Here is a 19,099-nt window from a genome sequence, read left to right on the forward strand (position 1 = left end):
GCCAAACAACACTTGTGAAGGAGCTCGATAAACTTTAGGAAAATGCAAATCAAAGCTAATGTGTCCAAACTCAGGCACAAGCTTGCAGGAGGATCACCAGCTCAAAGAACATAGTGTAAGCTCTGTGGTAGAAGCCATGTCCTGCAGGGAAGCAAGCAAAGGTTCCTCCTCCCCACGTGCCCACGGGTGCACAGCCCTCTCCTGCCCTTCACAGCATGCCAGCCTGAGGGGCCTTAAGCTGAGATGCAGTCATTGCCTTACTGGGACGTCTCAGATGCATATGAAGGGAGGCCTGTTCCCAACAGCAGCTGCTGTAGTGGGGTAAGTGCTTAGGAAAGGCGACTAAGTTCCAGCTGAAGCTCAGAACACCACCTGGATTGCGCCCTTCCTGACAGACACATTTCCAGGCCATCCATGCCTTCTCTGCCTGAAGTGCCTTCAAGACACCTCGTATTCTTGGAGCAGGAATGCAATGAGGTTCACTGAGATTTCCAGCACCTTCCTGAGTTTCTAATACATGTCCTCGGAGAGCAATACCCAATATTTAAAAACTCTTCCGTTGGTCATTTTTGAGGACTGGGTAATTCCTGGGAGGTGGCTTATACAGAGGTAGAACGTGGTAGTTTATGTGACACTCCACATGAAGAAGCTTCTAGAGATGGCTCTGATTCTGAATACTGCAGGGCCTTGCAGAGAAGAGCTGCATGGTCTCTAAGTCCAGAGATAGGTCTATCAGATATATACCACACAGCATCCTATCCCTTCTCTTCCTCCTGCAGCCTTTATAGGCCTTTCAGACAGGCAGCTGGTGAGCAGTTGGTGAGCCAATCAGAATCATCTGGCAGTTGGTTCCTTGGAAACAGAATCAGTTAAACTGTCAGAGCCCCCAAACAGACTGTCTTGTGAATCTGGACAAGATGGCCCTTCTGAGCAAGTCTGGACTCCAGACTGAGATGAGATGAGTCATGGGAAGGTTGGTGGAAAGGTGGAGGTGAGGAAGGTGACCAGTGATCAACAGGCTTAAGCCATCCAGGCATACCATGTGAGTGTGCCCAGCACCTTGGGGAATGAAATGGCTTCTAGTAGAGGGACTCCCTTGGATGGGAAGCCACCATGCCTGGTAAGAGGGACACACCACACTAAGGCTGCAGCATGCCAGCTCCTCCTGGTTCCAGCCATGCCTCAGGGATGGATGATTTTGAGCAGCCTGCCCTTTTTTAGAGCCTTTGGAAGCAAGTTGTGATGGGGAGGAAGTGGGTAGAGGAGCTCAAAGCACATGGATGGGGAGGTATCAGGATCTGATCAGTCAGAGAGCAGAGGACCCTTGTCCCTCAGAGAATGAAGACATGAACCATCAGGGGGCCTTATACTACAGCCCAGCATCTAGTCTCCAACTAGCAGAGCTTCCCCCTTGGCTTTGAGGCATCATGGCCTTAAAGGAGAGAGAACTGGTGCTGAGCTCAAGTTCAATCTTAAAGGCACACACACCCATAAAGATATAGTCAGACAGAGGCAGCTACAGAGACACGAGACTACAGACCCACTGTACTCTTCCCTGTGCAACAGGAAACAGCATGTGGCAGGTAAGCATTGAGGAAGCACTCTGTGAAGGAGTGCACTGGGATCCACTTGGGCCCCCTCCATTCCAGAGTGAGCTCTTGGGAGCTGGGTAGTTAGAAGGGGACTATGAGAATCAAAATTATTTAAAGTGCAGACTCTTAGAGTGTGTATATCCCATCTAGGACAGATGTGAGAGTAGGAAAAGGGGGTCCCATGTGGAAATAGGGCTGTGGGCATTTTCATATAAACTGGAAACACTGCCCAGAACAGAGAAGGAACTCTTACCCATTCTGCAGTGTCACTGTCCCCATCTGTGGTATCTCTGTGGTGTCAGCACTTGCAGCCAGCCAGGTTCTTCCTTCCTCTGAGATGGTTGCCCTCAATGGTCCTCTTTCAGGGACTGATATGTTCACTGGGGACACTGGTCAGGACACCTGTCCCTCCCTTGCACCTCTCAGCCTAGCAGAGATGAGGACTAAGGTCCAAATCCACAGACAGACAGGACTTTGGGCTTAAAAGAAAAGACAGATTTAGCCACCTTGTCCATCTGGGTGGAGGGGCTCTGGGGATGGTACCCAGACTGAGGGAAACTCTACTACCCCACAATCCTTTAATTTCCCAATATTCAGCAGCCTTTTCAGATACCCAGGACAAACATGCTGAGAAAGAACTCAAGGAAACAATTAAATTCACCATCACAACAAATCAAAACCAAAACCAACCAAACAAACAAAACCCACTTGGGATAAAAAGTGTACCTGAGGAAGTAAAAGACCCAAGAGAAAAACTCAAGAGAAAAACTGAAGTCACTAGATGGTGGAAAGACATCCCACACCATGGATTAGAAGAATAGATGTTGTGAAATGACTGCCTTGCCAAAAGCAATCTACAGATCCAATCCACTATAAATCAGATCCCAACAGAACTAGAAAAGAAAGAATCCTAAAGATCATATGGAGAATAGCATGACCTGCAGCAGGAGGCAAGGACATGAACGCCCCTCCCCTGCCTTCTGGTATCTGCCAGAGGTGTCTATGGGTCTGTGGCTAACATCTCTCTGTGCCTGGGGGCTACACACCCTTGAGATGACCAGCCAGAAGATGGTTGTCCATTACCCTGATGGTAGGCTGTGTGCTAACATCAGATGCAGAACAACCCTGACTCATCCTTAATAATACTGTTCCAATCATTAGCAAGAATTGCCTTGATGCTAATTCCTAAGACTTATGCAGTTGGTGTTCTCTGATAACCACTTGGCCAGGCCAAAACCCCTCCAAAAAAAAAAATACACAGAAGCACCAAAGACTCCATATAAAGCAACCTGAGCAAAGAATGTTTGAGGTTCTACCATTTCTGCTTTCTATCTGTACTACAAAACCATAGTAGCAAAAGCAGTATGGTGCCAGCACAGGCATGGAGAGCAGAAGAAGAATAAAGGAGTCAGATGTAAACCGATGTAGCTATAGTAACCTGAGTTTTGACAAAGATGCAGAAAATGTGTCTTGGGAAGATGGCTTCTTTAGAAAGCATGCTGAGGAAACAGGACATCATGTGTAGAAGAATGGAACTAGATCCCAAAAGCTTGCCCTGCGCCAAAATAAATCCACCTGGATCACAGACCTGAACCTCTGACACCATTAGAAGAAAAAGTAGAGAAAACCCTTGAAAACAGAGGCACGAGTGAGGACTTCCATCACCAGGACGCCTGCCACTCAGGAAATTAGACCAACAGCTGACAAATGGGGTCATATGAAATTCAAAAGCTTGTCTACAGCAAAGGAAACAAGTAAGTGAAGAGATGGTCCGCAGAACGGGATGCATTTTCTGTTAGTTACACATCTGACAAAGTATCCAAACTAAGCAAATGCTAAAGAAATCAACTCAATAAATGGTCTACTGGAAGAAACAGCTCCTAAATAAAGCATGAGACCCAAATGGTCAGTAACCGTGAAAGCTGCCCACCTCTATAGCAGCCATCAGTGAAATGCAAACCAAAGCCACGCTGAGATTCCATCTTACTCCCTCAGAATGGCTGTCATTAAGAAAGTAATAACGTTCAGGACTGGTGCTGCACACCTCTAATCCGTATACTCAGAAGGCAGAGGCAGATGGATCTCTGAGTTTGAGGCCAGCCTGATTTACATAGTGAGTTCCAAAACAGCCAGGACCATGTAGAGAGACCTTGTCTCAAAAATAAAATAAAATAAAAGAATAACAAATATTGGTGAGGATGTGGCCAAAGGAGAAGATATTGCACTGTGATGGCACCGTAAAGTAGATCAACAACCATGGAAGTTAGTACGTATGTTTCTCAAATGACTCAAAACTGATTTGCCATGCATGATGGCCACTCTTGGTTATCAACTTGACATCTGTGATTAACTAAAACCCAAATGGCTAGGCACATCTATGAGGGCTTTTTTTTCCTTAATTAAATCATTTGAGGTATAGGTGAATCACAGAAGACTTTTGAAATTTTGGAGCAAGTCTACCATCATCTGCAGACAAGTATTCTCCCTTTGAGAGACAGCTCTTGACCTGTTATGGGGCCTTAATGAAAACTGAATGTTTGACGATGGAGCACCAAGTTATCACGTGACCTGAGCTGCCCATCATGAGCATTATCAGACCTATGCTTTATCAGACCTACCAAGTCATAAAGTAGGATGTGCACAGCAGAAATACATTATCAAATAGAGGTAGTATTCTGTGACAGGCACAAGCAAGTTACATGAAGAACTTGCCTAAATGCCTGTGGTTTCCTCTCCTGTTACAATGCTTTCTGCTGCCGAGCATGCACCTACAGCCTTGTGGGGTGTTCCCTATAATGGGTTGACTGAGGAAGAGCAGACTACGTAGGGCCTGCTTTACTGATGCTTCTGCACATGATGCAAGTACCATGCAGAAGTAGACAGCTGCAGCATTACAACCCTGAAATCAGGGTGAAGGGAAATCTTCACAGTGGGCAGAACTTCGAGCAGTACACATAGTCATACATTTTGTTTGGAAGGAGAAACGGCCAGATGTGTGATTGCTCATTGATTCATGAGCTGTAGCCAAAGGATTGGATGAATGGTCAGAGACTTGGGAAGGATAGGACTGGAAAATTGGTGAGACATCTGCGAAAGAAGTATGTGGATAGATCTCTCCAAATGGGCAAAAGATGTGAAGGTACTTGTGTCTCTTGTAAATGCCCATCAAAAGGTGACTTCAACTGAGGAGGAATTCAGTAATCAGGTAGATTGGATGGACCATTCTATGGATAGTAAACCTCTTTCTCACCTATTGCTGTCCTCCATTCAGCCATTCCAATGGGCCCATGAACAAAATGGCCATGGTGGCAGAGACTCATGCCTGACCTGGCTACAGTTGCTGCTAAGTCCCAGATCTGCCAACAGCAGAGACCAACACTGAGACCCAGATATAGCACCATTCCATCAGAGTGACCAGCCAGTGATCTGGAGGCAGGTTGGCTACATTGGAGCACTTCCTTTGTAGAAAGGACTACATATTGTTCTTACTGGAGTAGATACTTATTCTGATTATGGGGTTGCCTTTCCTACACACTTTGCTTCTGACCAAGAAACTCATGTCCCAACTAGAGAAGTGTAATAGTGGACCCAAGATCGTAGAATCCACAGATCTTATACTATCTTGAAGTAGCTGTCATGATAGAAAGACAAAATAGCCTTTTGAAGATACAGTTACAGCGCCAATTAGGTGGCAGCAGCATGGAGAACTAGGCAGGGTTCTTTAGAAGGAGGTATATGCTTTGAACCAGCATTCAATATATGGCTATATTCAGAATTCCGGTGTATACTAAAGTCCAGCTGAGACATCTAGCTTCATGGACTGAAAAATTACTGGACCTTTTGTTGGAAGGTAGCCATTATTGGACTAGTTAGACCACAGCTCATAAGCCATTCTAATAAATCCCATTGATTGATTTATTGATTGATATATACATAGATACATAGATAGACAGACAGGTACATAGGTTGATTTATTCCATATGTTCTGTTCCTCTAGAGAACCTTGACTAATACAACATGTGACCATCTGCGCCACCCCTGGTTATTCAGCTAAAGGACAACACATCACAGAGATACTTGTGCATCAATGTTTGCTGCAGCACTATTCTTAAACCTAACATAGGTGTCCATCAACAGAGATATAGTGCGATGGCTATTCTTAGTTGTTAACTTGACTGCATCTGGTATGAATTACAATCCAGAAATGGAGGGCACACTTGTGAGTTGTTGTTGTTGCTTGTTTTAAAGTGGGTGAATTCACTTCCAGTCTGGGCCTTTGAGATAAGAAGATTCCTATCTAGATCTTGAGGGAGGAAGGCACATCTTTAACCTAGGCCACACCTTCTTATGGAAGAGTACATAAATACATGGAAGAAGGAAGCTTTTGCTCTTTGCCTGTTTGCTCTCTCACCTTGCTAGCAAGTGCATTTCTTCACTGGTATTAAAGCCTACTTCCTTGGGATTCCAGCTTATACTGAGAATCAGCGGAGACATCCAGCTTTGTGGACTGAACGACCTCTGGATTCTTGGACTTTCTGTTCATGGCCTACCATTGTTGGACTAGCTGGATCACAACATGTAAGTCATTCTAAAAATTCCATATGTATGTATGTGTGTGTGTATGTATGTATGTATGTATGTATATACATATGTATGTAGAGAGAGATTGAGTATTCAAGTTTGGTTTTTCTAGAGAACCCTGACTAATACAGATAGGCAAGTGTGGTTTGTATGCACAATAGAATACTTTTTATCCATAAAGAATGAAGTCATGCCATCTGCTGGAAAATGAATGTAACAGGAGACAATAAGAACAAGCGAATTATGCCTATTCAGAAAGTCAGTGTGTTTTTTCTCACCTATGGTTCCTAAATCTAGAACACATGATATATAATCATGTGTGTAACATGACATAAAACTATTTAGAAAAGAGTATGATCAATGCTCAGCCATTTTGAGAATGTACTGTTCCTACAAAGGACCTAGGTTCCATCCTCAGCCCCCACATCAGGTGGTTCACAAGTATCTATAACTCTAGTTCCAGAGGACCCAGTGCTCTCTGGCCTCCACAGACATGCACCCATACATTTGGTGCACATTAACTTATACAGGCACAGGCTGGAGAGATGACTCAGTAGTTAAGAGGACTGACTGCTCTTCCAGAGGTCCTGAGTTCAATTCCCAGAAACTACATGGTGGCTCACAACCATCTGTAATGGGATCTGATGCCCTCTTTCGGTGTGTCTGAAGACAGCTACAGTATACTCATACACATAAAACAAATAAATAATTCTTTTAAAAAAACTTATACAGACACACTTGCACACAGACATACACATAAATAGAAATACAATAAATATTTAAAAACAAAAACTGTTTAGAGGGCTAAGGGGATTAATGGGAAGGGAAGGGGTGAGAAAAAGAGAGTGATAATAGATTATGAGAGTAAAATACACTAAACATGCTACTTATACATGCATGAAAGCTAAAAACTAACCTGCCAAAGACTTGAGCCCCGCCTGCCTTTCTGTAGCTCTTTCTGTATAAAGGTAGGGATGACCAGTTCTTACCCCTAACTTCATACACACCCACCAGAGCACACCTATTCTCATATCTAGCTGGTGCAAACACTGGCAACTCCATCTACCTCTGCCACTGTCCTTGAGGAGCTTGTGTCTCATCACTTCCCCACCCTCCTCTTTATGGAGGACAGTCCAAGTTCTTGTGGAAAATTCCACCAGCACTCGTTAACACGAGGAAAAGTCTGAGCACCTTCTCACACTCCTGAAGATTGAGTGTAAAAATCCTAAAGCTCTATGGAAGGTCTGCCACTGGGATTAGAAAGCAATCAGCTGGAGGGATGGCTCAGCGGTTAAGAGCACTGATTGCTCTTATGAAGGTCCTGAGTTCAAATCCCAGCAACAACAGGGAGACTCACAACCACTGCAATGAGATCTGACGCCCTCTTCTGGACTGTCTATAGGCAGCTACAGTGTACATACATATAATAAATAAATAAGCCTGAAAAAAAAACCATTTTGAAAAAAAAGAAAGAAAGAAAGAAAGCAATCAGTTCGAACTGAGCTGGGACTGCTCCTAGAACTCCATTTGAACATCAACACTGAATTGCCCAAAGACTGAACCTTAAGCCCCAGGTCAACCACCTGACAAAGTAAGATAGCAGAAAACTGCTTCACTCAACAAATGGGAGACAAGATGCCATATCAAAAAATGCCAATGACCTAGCTCTGGTTGTTTAGGCCCTATCACAAACATACAAACATAAACAAATCAGTTTTAATCAAAAATTAGAACTCTCATAGTAATGGCCCCTGCTGAGAAAAGCAACTTAGATGATATACAAGACAATGATTTCAAAAATAGCAAAAATTAAAGAACTCTAAGAGGATGCTAGGATGAAGATGCAAAAATACAGTTGAATGAAAGAATACAAAATATAAAATCAAAATTTAGTAAAGAGAATCTCTCAAAAAATCCAAAATGTATGCTTGTCTCAGCAGCACATATACTAAAATGGGAACCATATACAGAAGACTGCATAAGGATCATGTACTGGCTGGTGTTATGTCAACTTGACATAAGCTAGAGTCATCAGAGAGAGAGGAGCCTCAATTGAGAAAGTGTATTGATAAGATCTGTCTATAGGGCATTTTCTTAATTAGTGATCAATAGGGGAGGACCCAGCCCATTGTGCATGGTGTCGTATGTGGGTTGGTGGTCTTGGGTTCTATAAGAAAGTAGGCTGAGCAAGCCAAGGAGAGCAAACCAGTAAGCAGCATCCCTCCATGGCCTCTCAACAGCTCCTGCCTCCATGTTCTTTCCATGTTTGAGTTCCTTTTTTTAAGATTTTTATTTTTTATTTTATGTATATAAGTACACTGTAGCTGTGCAGATGGTTGTGAGCCATCATGTGGTTGTTGTGAATTGAATTTAGGACTTCTGCTTGCTCCAGTTGACCCTGCTCATGCTCCCCCAAAGATTTATTTATTATTATAAATAAGTACACTGTAGCTGTCTTCAGACGCACCAAAAGAGGGCATTGGATCTCATTACGGGTGGTTGTGAGCCACCATGTGGTTGCTGGGATTTGAACTCAGGACCTTCGGAATAGCAGTCAGTGCGCTTACTTGCTAAGCCATCTCACCAGCCCCATTTGAGTTCCTGTTCTGTATTCTTTCAGCGGTAGACTATAATGTGGAAGTGTAAGCCCAATTAATCCTTTCTTCCTCAACTTGCTTTTTGGTCATGCTATTTTGTCACAGCAATAGAAGCCCTAACCAAGACAGATGACACATAAATTCATAAAGTTCTATAGATGGAAGAAAAAAGGCCAAATGAAAACTTGAAAAATCCAGGAATTCAGATACAATGTTCAGAGTAAATTCTGCCCAGTAGATTGGATAGAACAGAAAGGAGAACATAAGGTCTTGAAGACAAGTGGAAGAATTGGAACCCCTGGTCAAAATGGCAAATCCAAAAAACCAAGAATACAACATGCAGGAATTCTGAGATACTAACTATGAAAGACAAAATCTGTGACTAATAGGTGTCAAAGGGGGGAAGACCGAGGTCAGAGGTAGAGAAAATATTTTCGATAAAAATTATAGAAGAAAACTTCTCTAATCTAAGGAAAGAGATGCCCATCAAGATCCAAGAAGTATATAAACACCAAATAGACAGGATCAGAAAAAATAAAAACACTAAATGTACAGAATGAAGGATGTTGAAAGAAGAAGTAAAAAAGATCAAATCACATATAAATGCAGGTCCATCAGAATCACAACATACATTTCAGTGGAGACTATGAAAGCCAGAAAGGATTGAACCAATGTTACATAAATTATAAAAGACTACAAATGCCAGTCAGGCTACTATACCCAGTAAAACTGCCAGTCATAATTGAAGGAAAAAGGAAAATTTTTTCTCTGTTAAAAACAAATTTAAGAAATTTTTGTCAAGCCAGTTCTACAAAAGATACTGGAAAGAATACTTGGATCTGAAAAAAAAAGGTTAAACATACCCCGATATGCACAAGTAACAATTCCAGACCACTGAATAAAAAGATGTACCATAAAAACAACAAAATGACAGAAATTAATACATACTGTTTAATAATAACTTTTTGCATGTACTTATGTATCATATACATGCAGTACCCATGAATGCCAGAAGAAGACATCAGGTGCCCTAGAACTGGTTATGCAGACAATTGTGAACCATAGTGTGGATGCTGGGACTCTAGACATTCATCCTCTGGAAAAATAGCCAACGTTCTTAACCACTGAACCAGCCAGCCAGCCTCAATAACTCTTAATGTTGATGGTCTCAACCACCAATAAAAACACACAGAATAACAATTTGAATAGGAAATTTCAGGTTATGTCATGTGACACAGACTCACGTGATGCTTTTTTTTTAAGAATTATTTATTTATTTATTTATTTATTTATTTATTTATTTATTTATTATGTGTATGAGTCCACTGTAGTTGTACAGCTGGCCATGAGCCATCATGTGGCTGCTGGGAATTGAACTCAGGACGGCCCGCTCGCTCTGGTGTAATATACTGTAGCTGTCTTCAGATGCCCCAGAAGAGGGCGTCCGATCTCATTACGGGTGTTTGTGAGCCACCATGTGGTTGCTGGGATCCGAACTCAGGACCTTCAGAAGAGCAGTCAGTGCTCTTACCCGCTGAGCCATCTCACCAGCCCACATGATGTTTTACTGAAGCAGCTCATGTGATGTTTTGCTGCAGCAAGATCCATGAGAGGACACATGATGTTTGGAGAGAGTATAAGTAGGACTCAACAGGCAGTGACAGGGAGCTGCATAACTAGCTGTGCAATGCTTCATTGGTCTCAAGTCTTCACTGATCTTCACTTCATTGAGAGTGTCATAGCAGAGAACTCCTGGCATTCCTGTTGGTCCTGGTCGCTCCAGCTGATTTGCTCCAATTCTGGTGGAGGCCTGGTGGTTTCTGCTGCATCATGCTACCACTGCTGATTTGTGTTTGGTATCCTAACACGACTGAACTGGACTGCTGGTGACAAATGTAGATTGCAATTGCCCCAAGGAACTACTACTAAACAGGTCCACACCCCTTTGTCCTATTTACCATCTTTTCTCCCCTACTTTTGGACAGTAGGCTAGAAATGGGGTTGAAGCACTTGAGAACCCTTATTAAAGTAGGTTTTGATAAATCTAAGCCTACACAGACTATCAGAAAACAGAATTTATTTTTTTGCTTTCTCCAAGAAACACATCTCAGGACCAACAATAAACACGACCTTAGGGCAAAAGCATGGGAAAGTGGTTAAGAGAGTGGAAAAAGGTGTGCCACACAAATGGAACCTGGAAAGAAGCAGGTGTAGCTGACAGAAAGAGACTGCAAGCCAAAACTAACCAAATGAGGAACACTTTATCCTCATTAAAGGAAGAAGCTAACATTGGGATATTAGAATCCTAAAAACACACGCATCAAACATAGAAGCACCCAGTTTCATAGAAGAAACACTATTAGACTTAAAATGATAGAATAACATTGACTAGTGGGTAATTCTCATACTCTACTCTCCCCATAGACAACATCATCTGGAAAGAAACTAAACATAGAAACTCTGGAGTTAAATTACATTATAAATCAAATGGACCTAACATATCTACAAAATATTCTACCCAAATACTAAAGAAAACATGCTCTTCTCAGCAGCCTGCAGGACTGTCTCCAAAACAGACCACATATTAGAACACAAAGCACCTCTCAACAAATACAAGGAAACTGAAATCACATTCAGCCTTCTTATCCAACCACCATGGATTAAAGCAGGATGTTAACAGCAATAGGAAAGATAGAAAGTACAAATTCAATTCACAAAAGCTAAACAGTGCAGTTCTGAACTAAAATTCTATAAAGGAAGAAATCAAGAAGATTAGAATTTCCCAAATCTGAATGAAAATAAAAATATGGCATATTCAAATCTGTGGGGCACAATGAAGACAGTTGTAAGAGGAAAGTTTATAGCACTAAGCTCCTACATCAAAAAATGTGAGAAATCTTAGGTCAAGCATGGTAGCACACACCTTTAACACAGGTACTTGGGAGTCGGTGGTAGGCAGACATAATAAAGGCAATATACAGCCCACAGTTAACTTCATCCTAAATGGAGAAAAATCCAAACATTTCCACTAAAATCAGAAACAAGACAAGGATGTCCACTCTTCCTCCTCTTGTTCAATATAGTGCTTGAAGTCTTAGCAGAACATTCAGACAAGAAGGAGTCAAATAGGAAAGAAAGTCAGTGTTCCCATTAGAAGTTGTTATAATTCTGTTCATAAAAGACTGTAAAGTCTCTCCCAGAAAACTACAGCTCATAAATTCAGCAAAGTAAAAGGATACAAAATCTTCACACAAAAGTCAGTAGCCTTCCTACACAAACCCGCTAAGACACAAACAACAAACACATCAAGAAAGAAATTGAGGAAATAGTAACATTTATAGCCACCTCAAAAATATCTGAGGGGATGAGGGCTGAAGAGATGGATCAGCAGTTAAGAACATTACTTTTTCTTGCAGAAAATCCAGGTTCAGTTCCCAGCACCCACAACCATTTGTAATTCCAGTTCCAGGGATTCTGATGTCTTCTTTTGACTTCCATAGGCACCAGGTACACATATAATAGACATACATACATGCAGGCAAAACATGCATATACATAAAATAAATCTTTTCTGTTTTTTGTTTTTTGTTTTTCTTTGGAGACAGGGTTTTTTTGGTGTAGCATTGGCTGTCCTGGAACTGGCTTTGTAGACCAGGTAGGCCCTGAACTCACAGAGATCTGCCTGCCTCTATCTCCTAAGTACTGAGATTGAAAGTATGTGTACTGCCATCACCACCCAGCCATAAAGTAAATCTTAAAATATGTATATGTAATTAAAAGTATTTTGGAGTAGATATAACCAGAGAATTTAAAGATTTATACAATAAAAACTTTAAGATACTGAAAAAAGAACTTGAAAGATACCATAGGTTAGAAAGATCTACCACACACACAGATTGGCAGGATTAATATCATGAAAATGACCATCCTACCAAAAGCAATCAACAGATTCAATGCAATTCCCACCAACATTCCAACTCAATTCTTTCACAGAAGTTGAAAAAAAAGAAACCTTAAACTTCATGTCTCTTAATTAGGGTTTCTCTTGCTGTAAAGAGACACCATGACCATGGCAGCTCTTATAAGGAAGCATTTAATTGGGACTGGCTTAAAGTTCAGAGGGCTAGCCAATTATGATGGGAAGACATAGTGCTGGAAAAATCAGCTGAGATATGTGCAGGCAGCAGGAAGAGAGAGAAACACTGGGCTTGGCTTGAGCATCTGAAACCTCAAAGCCCATTCCCAGTGACATACTTCCTCCAACAATGCCACACCTCCTAATAGTGCCACTCTCTATTGGCCTGTGGGGACCATTTTCTTTCAAACTTCTACAATATGGAAATACAAAAGACCCAGAATAGACAAAGCAATCCTAAACAACAAAACTAAGAAACATATCATTGTCTAGATTTCAAATTATACTATTGTGATGGTTTATATATGTTTGGCCCAGGGAGTGGCACTATTAGAAGATGTGGCACTGTTGGAGTAGGTGTGGCCTTGTTGGAGTAGGTGTGTCACTACAAGTATGAGAAATAAGACCCTCATCCTGGTTACCTAGAAGCCAATATTCTGCTAGCAGCCTTCAGATGAAGATGTAGAACTCTCAGCTCCTCCTGCACCATGCCTACCCAGACACTGCCATGCTCCTCATTAATGATAATGAACTACACCTCTGAACCTGTAAGTCAGCCCCAATTAAATGGGTTTTTTGTTTGTTTTTTTTTTTGTTTTGTTTTATTTTGTTTTTGTTTTTGTTTTTGTTTTTTCGAGACAGGGTTTCTCTGTATACCTCTGGCTGTCCTGGAACTCACTCTGTAGACCAGGCTGGCCTCGAACTCAGAAATCCACCTGCCTCTGCCTCCCAAGTGCTAGGATTAAAGGCATGCGCCACCACTGCCCGGCAAATGTTGTTCTTTTAAGAGTTGCCTTGGTCATGGTGTCTGTTCACAGCAGTAACCCTAACAAAGACAACAACAGAGCTATCATAATGAAAACACTAATGGTAGTGACATAAAAATAGAGACATTTATCAAGGAGACAAGCGTCTTTGCACTCATGCATTTTCATCCCATACCTCTGTCCTGTCCTGACACATCAGACAGCACAGCAGCAAACTCCCAAGGAACTGCTAGGTGTATGGGTTTGCTCTCGAGAATGCTTCAGACGAGATGCAGAGCCCCAAACAAAAGCTGTTTCCAGAGAATCACTTCTTCTGGCTGGGGTTTGACATCTGGCTAAAGGATGGTCGTTTGGACCTCAGTGTAGAGTGGGAGAAGCAGGAACTTCCTATTTAAGGTACATCTCCTTCATTCCAAGAAACGGGATTGATGACAGGCAGGTCTGTGACTTGGAGACAAGGAGCTCTTCAGATGAAGCTGTGGTGACTGAGTCAAGTCAGTGAAGTAAAGCATCTAGGGCCCGAGAGATTTGAAAGCCAGCTGTGTACCTCTAACCTGCCAGTACAGGGGTAACACCAGTGACTTTTCAAGCTATCCATTTGAAATGCTTTTTCCTGTTGTTATCACTGGGCATACCCTTAGACTGTTTACTGTCGACACCTTGTGCATACCTGGCCTTGTGCTCCAGCTACATTCAAGTCCAACTCAGCCCATCTGTGAACCAGAAGATTCAGGTTTTCAAGGCCAACCTTGAGATCCAACAAGGTGCTGGAAGACATCTCCCATCTGTTCCCACCTCTGCCCTTCCCACCTCCCCCCTACAATCCCTCATCCGAGAGGTGCTTGTAAGTCCCAAGTTTGAAACAGCCATGGCAGTCATCCCATGATAACACATGCAGTTTATTTAAAAAACTAAAATATTCGTCTAACAGAAGGAAGCATAATCACTTCCTTTCACCAAGGATAGACTTGACAATAAGTAACATAAAACAATCTTTAGAATTAAAACCCTTTTCTACTTAAATGGCATGTTTTATTTCTCCCAACCACAGCAGTGGCATGGTTGGCCCATCCTATCTACCCACATTGGTTTCTGTGGAGAGCCGCAGCTGCTACCCTAAATAACAAGTCCTTATTTGGAAAAGCTGAGTGCCTCCAGTTTGTGATGCAAGCTGGCATGATTTCCCGCAGCCTGTTATGCTTTGCCGCGTAGCCGATGCTGATTGGGACCAGGGAAAGTATTTAACCCGCGAGGGCTGGGGGCTAAAAAAGAGGAAGAAGAAAAATAAAAAATGGATGAATGATTCTGTAGTACAAGGTTCCTGAATAAACTGCTTGGAGAAGAGTTTGTAGTCGCCTCCTTATTTCCTCTGGTCGGTGAGGCAGCGACAGGTTTCTAGTAGGTTGAGACCACAAAGCCTCTTAGCAAAGCTAATAATACAAAGGGCTTCCAAACACTGAGTTCCAATGAGCCCCCACATGGAGCAAAACAACGGTGTCCTGGCTCCTGGCCCCTGTGCTTCAGCACAGTCACTTTGTGCATCTGCATCTTTTTAACTGATAGTCTAGGGTCAGGAGAGTATGAGGGAGGGATGCTGAAACTGCCTCTGACTAGCTCACACTTTCACCATTAAACAGAAGCCAAGAGAGACTGGGCTCCAACATCTACCATATCTCTTCCTAAACAGTGAAAGCAGAGAATGCTAGGTAAGTAGCAATTCTCAATTTTTATGTGATCAAAATAAGAAATATGTCCACACTACCTCACTTCTGTCACCTTTTTAAAAATTATATTTATTTCATGTGTGTTTGAGCTTCGTGTAGGTATATGCACCTCATGTGTGCTTAGTACCTGTGGAGGTCAGAAGAGGGCAATGGATCCCTGAAACAGGAATCATGGATGGCATTGAGCCACCACATGGGTACTGGAAATTGAATCAGGGTTCTCTGAAAGAGCAGCAAGTGCTCTTAACCACTGATCCAGCCCGATTGCCCACTTCTATTAACTTTAAAAAGTTAATAGCAGAGTTTTTGCTGGGCTGGGCATGGTGGCACACTCCTTTAATCCCAGCACTGAAAGAAGAGGCAGGCAGATATCTGTGAGTTTGAAGCCAGCCTGATCTATGTAGTGAATTCCAGGATAGCCAGAGCTACATAGTAAGATTTTGTCTCAAAATAGAAAGGAAGAAAGAAAAAAAGAAAGAAAGAAAGAAAGAAGGAAAAGGAAGGAAGGAAGGAAGGAAGGAAGCAAGGAAAGAAGAGAGAGAGAGAGAGACAGAGACAGAGACAGAGACAGAGAGACAGAGAGTTTACATGGAGCTGGAGAGATAACTCAGTGGTTAAGCACACAGAGTGAAGCCATAGGGTTGGGTCTGACTTAGTTTTGCTTTTCAGTATCTGATGTTCATGGTGTAAGGCTGGGGTCTGTCTGGACCCCACCACAGTGATGCTCTTGGGTTGGATGCTGGAGTGATATTTGTCTGTCTTTTGCTCTGGAGCTTACTAATTCTCTCCCGTTCTGTTCTGTGCCTTGACAATGAAGAACATATCTCATTATCCAGATTTTCATAGACTGTTAGAATCCTGACAGCTACAGTTCCCAAAGCCTGGGCTGGAGAGATGATGGCTCAGCGGCTAAGAATACCGATTGCTCTTCCAGAGGTCCTGAGTTCAACCCCCAGCAACCGCGTGGTGGCTCACAACCATCTGTAATGGAATCTGATGCACTCTCCTGGTGTGTCTGAAGACAGCTACAGTGTACTTAACATAGAATAATTAAATAATTTTTAAAGATTTATTTTATTTATATGAGTACACTGTCACTGTCTTCAGACACAGACCAGAAGAGGGCATCAAATCCCCCATTATAGATGGTTGTGAACCACCATGTGGTTGCTGGAAATTGAACTCAGGACCTCTGGAAGAGTAGTCGGTGCCCTTAACCACTGAGCCATCTCTCCAGCCCAATAAATATTTTTTAAAGAACAAAACAAAACAAACAGAAAACAAAAACAGAAAAAACAACAGTTCCCAAAGCCTGTGATGCATTCTCGACACCAAAGCAGTACCTGCCCTTGTCTGGCTGACTTCATACAAGTATCACCCTTTAAATTTCTTCTCTTCAGCAACTGTATGTTGAAGGGGAACTAGGTAGACAGCATCTTGGGAATCCATTTCCATCACCATAGACTCTATCAACTGGTTCTAAAAGTCTTGATCGCCTTAAATCAAACATATCAGACTGTCTGTGTTTGCCCTCCTGCTGTTTCCATCTTGTTTTGTGTTGCAAGGGCGAGCTAATAGGAGGCAACTTTAACTTCACTTCCTGCTTCCTCCACCTCCAGTCTGTCACAGAATTCACGCAGGGCATGCCTTTTGTTTCCTTGGAGTGTGGCAAAGAACAGTGCTGCCACCTAGTACACGAAGCCAGCACGCTGTCCCTGAAAGCTGGGCCACAGGAGCCTCTATGGCATCTATTACATGCAGTGATGTGCTCATTGGTTTGAAAAGCTCAAAATCCACGCAAGCTTTCTTTTGTTTCTGTCCTTTGCTACAGTCGTTCTATGCTAAACAACCAGGCCATTTGGAGGTGTTTTGTGTGAAGTATATGTCTGCCATACAGATGTGCCGGCTCCCACAGAAAGATGGTTTCTCATGAAAGATGTAGTTGGAAACTCTTCTGTGAACATCACTGCCACTCACAAAATGGAGTTTGGGGGAGGAGTGATCAATGACCAACAATGGTCCATGCTACCACCCGAGCTTCCTGCTCTCCCAAATCTGGTCGACCACTATCTTCTCTGAGAGGCAGCATTGCTGGTCCCCTGGGGCTACTTATCTCCAGGGAAGCTCTGACATGGGGCGATTGTTCCCTCTCTGCTGAAGCTGACCCCAGTTATGCAGCTGGCCTGAGACTAGAGGCATGTGCCACCATATTCAGTTTTGGTGGCGCTAGAGTCAAACCCAGGGCCTCAGATATGCTAAGTAACACTTTCCTGAGCTACAAACCCAGCCTCCTACACTGTTTTGATGACTGTATTTTGTATAAATAACGGGGTAGACAATGCCCCAACTAGACATGCCACGAGGTGAAACATGCAGGGTCAGGAATCAGGTACATGTAGTTGAGTTGTTGACAAAGGGAAGAACCTCCTAAACAACTCGGGCTATTGTTGAAGTTATTGGTTACTCCTCGCAAACTTACAGTGAGACAAATTGCTGAAGACAACACATATCTCATCAAACACAAAAACATCAAGCTGGAACCCAAGTAGAGGCTTCACCTTCTACTGACTAATGTTCATGGCACTGGCAGACACTTTGCACAATGTCAGAGGAGAACAACCATCCACCCAGCTACAAACCCTAGACCTACAGCAGCGACCTACCTAACAGATAGTCTTAGTACAACAGTGGCACAAATATTGTGAGACTAACCGACCACTCTGATTGGGTTTAATGCCTACTCAAGGAGATGGATCCTGTGTTTGACATTACTAGAGTGGCCAAGACCCTGAGACTAGATAGATCGTGGTTCTGGTATTTGGAAAACCAAGTATCTCTGCTCTGTTAAAGGAACATAGCCGTCAAAACGACTCCTAATATCATACCGCTACAACCACAGATCACTTCCTCACTGGGCATTCTCCATAGAAGCTGCTTCTCACAGGAGATGGGACCTAACGTGGAGACCCAAAGCTGGACAATGTGCAGGGAGTGAGAGACTGGAGCACCATGCCTAAACAGGATGTCTTTGTCAAACCCCTTCCTCCAAGGCTCAGGGATCTTTGTGGAAGAGCAGGTAGAAAGATAAGAGCCAGAAAGGATGGAGGACACCAAGAAACAATGTCTTTCAGACACAACAGGACTGCAAGAGTACGAACTCAGAGACTATGGCAGTACAAACAGAGCCTACACAGGTTCAAGCCAGACAGGGTGCAGTTCTGAGGGGTGGAAGTGGACACAGGTTCCCGGCACTAACCAAGAAACTATCTGCAATTGATACCTACTTGCAAAGAAAAAATTAGGGTTTTTTTTCTGATGGAGCATCCCCGAGTATATTAAGTGCACCCCAGGTGGGCATAGTTGGCCAACTCAAAGCAAACCGCAATGGGCAATGGTGTTTTTGTAGACTCTTTTTTCTTTATCTCGTTTTGCTCTGTTTGGGCTTTGGGGTTGTATCTTTGTTTGTTTTATTGGTATTTTGTTTAATTTTTGTTTTTTATTTGTTTCTTGGGCTTTTTTGTTTTTTAAAGAGAAAGAAAGGGCGTGGAGGTAGGGAGGTAGAACAGTAGGGAGGACCTCAGAGGAGTTGGAGGAAGAAAACTTAGAATGTGAAAAAATAAGAAAAAGAAATGTAATCTTAGGAAATGTAGACAAAGAAAATGCAAAAAGGGCAACAACAAATAACATAGCCATTAGAGCAGTG

General features: G+C 42.7%; 1 long non-coding RNA gene across 18 annotated transcripts in view; it reads left to right on the plus strand.

The window, feature by feature from the left end:
* Positions 1-303: 303 nt before the first annotated feature.
* The window catches only part of LOC116090980, a 33,089-nt gene continuing 14,293 nt past the window's right edge, over positions 304-19,099 (plus strand). For 5 of the 18 annotated variants that reach the window (XR_004118874.1, XR_004118867.1, XR_004118872.1 and 2 more), the window contains exons 1-4: positions 875-1,583; positions 2,190-4,797; positions 6,061-6,170; positions 15,310-15,378. This is a non-coding gene — a long non-coding RNA (uncharacterized LOC116090980). The other 13 variants (XR_004118866.1, XR_004118869.1, XR_004118862.1 and 10 more) reach the window with 12 other exon arrangements.

The sequence above is a fragment of the Mastomys coucha genome, unplaced genomic scaffold (assembly GCF_008632895.1).
Source record: "Mastomys coucha isolate ucsf_1 unplaced genomic scaffold, UCSF_Mcou_1 pScaffold15, whole genome shotgun sequence".
Classification (NCBI taxonomy): domain Eukaryota; kingdom Metazoa; phylum Chordata; class Mammalia; order Rodentia; family Muridae; genus Mastomys; species Mastomys coucha.